This window comes from Galeopterus variegatus, unplaced genomic scaffold, assembly GCF_000696425.1.
Source record: "Galeopterus variegatus unplaced genomic scaffold, G_variegatus-3.0.2 Scaffold3460, whole genome shotgun sequence".
NCBI lineage: Eukaryota > Metazoa > Chordata > Mammalia > Dermoptera > Cynocephalidae > Galeopterus > Galeopterus variegatus.
The window spans coordinates 48,602-51,364 of record NW_007729571.1 but is presented as its reverse complement, the minus strand read 5'-3'; the positions used below and the strand labels follow the sequence as shown (position 1 = coordinate 51,364).

At 37.0% G+C, this 2,763-nt stretch overlaps 1 pseudogene; it reads left to right on the top strand.

The window, feature by feature from the left end:
• The first annotated feature begins 2,558 nt into the window (after positions 1-2,558).
• Positions 2,559-2,763, top strand: part of LOC103600782 — a 1,594-nt pseudogene continuing 1,389 nt past the window's right edge.

The window sequence follows — 2,763 nt, the reverse complement described above, 5'->3', positions numbered from 1 at the left end:
GGAGCGCCACCGCGCTCCCAAGCGGCGCACTGTAGCAGTGTGCCACCGGGCCGGCCCGAGAGCTTGATTTAAAAGGTGGCTGATATTGCTGTTTCTATAGACACTGACACCAAATACGTTCAGAAAATTTCTCAGGGGAAAGGAACAGAGGATGTGTTCATGGCAGCAGGTAGCAGCTTGTTGCTGGCATGATGAATGGTGGATGGCAAGCATGGCTTTTAAGGTTTTTCTAATCTTTACATTTTTTAGAGTAGGCTCCAGATTACTATAATTTATGTCACCAGACTATTTACAAAGTTAAATATCTCTCTAAATCAGGCCATTTTAGAGCAAACTATGGTCCATGATCAACACGATGCCCCAAAGACTAGGACCAATGGGACTCAGATACCGTTGAACTACATTTATTGCCTGAACTTTGAATTGTTTGATTTTTGTTTAATTTGGTTCATGGAGACTCCTGTTAAGAAATGTATTTTGGTTTTTTGATATTATCTTTCTGATGAACATCATGAGGACCTCACTAATATGTTATACTCACTCAGAAGTCTTAAATACACATATACAGATACCCTCGAGTAACAAAACATAAGGAAACATAAGTCATCTAGCTAATTTGACATTGTCCATTGTGAATTCTGTATTGAGACCAAACAACTTCATTGCAGTGATAACATAAGGTGCTGTCATCGCACATGGTTTTGGTCAATTTCTCAAAATTGAGAGGCTGACCAAAATACAAAAATTATTAAAGTAAGTTTGGTCTAAAGATTTCTTCATACATGGTGAACTGTGTAAACAACAACCTATCATAGCAGCTGAACCTCCCACCAATCTGAAGGCTGCCATAACACAACCATATCCAGCAAATGCCAACTGCAACAAATTAGGTTGTTTCTGATGTCACTTGCTTTTCTCTGGCTATAAATATAGCATGCACATGTGGGGAGGCAGAACATTCTGAACATTTTTGGTCTGGACTGTTGCTCAATTCAGAAATTCTTTGTTAAACTTTGCTAAATTTATTTGGCTAAAGTTTGGCTTTAGTTATTTGGCTAAATTTGGCTAAAGCTATTCTTTTAACACCTAAATAACTGTAAGTTATGCCAGGCATTCATTTACTGTCCCGTACCTGTTGCTTTCAAGCCTGTATCCTCCTCCATAAAAAAGAAAAGATTGTTAATGTCTGACTCTTGGACGTTTGCAGATATTGTGGTTGGAGTATTCTCCCTATTACAATAATACTTTTGAATAAAATCTCTCTTAATCTAAGCCTGAATTTGTTTCTGATGGTGGTAATGCTTTCATTGTTCCGTTATGTTAGAATATGTATATTCTCTTTTTTTTTTGTGGCACAGTCTATAATATATACTCAATATATGGACATAATTCCCAGTTTTTAAAAAGTTTTTGAATGCTTAATAATTTGCACCTGTATTATAATGATATTACAGGGAAGCATATGTCAAAATCTTTCTGTAATTGAGGAAATATCCTTTTTATTTTTTGTGAATATGTCTATGTTGCTGCCTTGAAAATTTTAGAAACAACAAAACTCTCTGTATATGAAATGGTTTCATGACTTTCAGCTATAATCAGCTTCTTGTTTATTATTCTGTGTTTAACGATAAGCTCCATAATACACTCCTTTGTTTGCTTAGGATTATGGAAGTCCATGCTGAAAGTTCTTTCTTGGCAACATAGCTACTTAGCAATATTGCATAATACAAAATAATCCCCCTTCTACAGAGTCCAAAGTCTATCTCAGACAAATGCATCTTTCAAAAAATGTGTGATATGTCTTCTTGTATCCATCTGTGTACTACACCAGGACATTCTGTTCATTTTAACCTACTAATATTTTAAATATTTGTATGTTAATTTATGTAAATATGATCATATTTCAATTGATTACCAATTCTCAATGGATGAAACCTTCCACAAATGGGAATGTGAGAGAAAAACATACTTCCTAGAACATGTTAACTCACAGATATTGCCATAAAATAATTGCTGGTAGAAATGAGGCTTTTTTTTTTTTTCTGGCTGGTGGGAATCCAAACCCTTCACCTTGGTGTTAAAACACCACACTCTAATCAACTGAGCTAACCGGCCAGCCATGAAATGAGGGTACTTAAAATTTGATAATCTAGTTTTACTTTCTTCACAATTCCTGTGAAAGAAAAGTCCTGCCTTCCAAATACCCTTAGAAATCTTGCAAAATTAATTATTCTTTAGGTGAAAATAAATCCAAATGTTTTCCAAAAACTACTTTACAGGCTATTTTATCCACATCTGACAGAATATTCAGAAAGAGAAAACAAAGAAAAGACCCAAACTAGATTACAACTTTTAAATTAAAATTATGTTTCTAATTACTTTAAAAGTGCACATAAAGTGAATTTGAAATGCAGTTTATTTAGAAATCATTGGGCCTGGCAGCAGGTGGTGTTGAGTTGGACAAGTCTGGAGGTCCATTGGACCCCAGGTTTGGAACCTGCTTTTGGAGAATGAGCTGAGGGCACAATGCTGAGGCCATGAGTATTTCGTGGAGATTAATGGATGCAGAAACCAAAACTCTTTCCCTGGAGACTACATCCATCCTCTCAGAGGGCTCTCTACAGGAAGGGCACCAATTATGGACTGGCAACCTGGACCCCCAAATCACAGAATACCACTTCTTCAAGCTCGTTCAAAAGTTTGGCAAGGACGGGCCGGCCCGGTGGCGCACTGCTACAGTGCGCCGCTTGGGAAGCGCGGCGG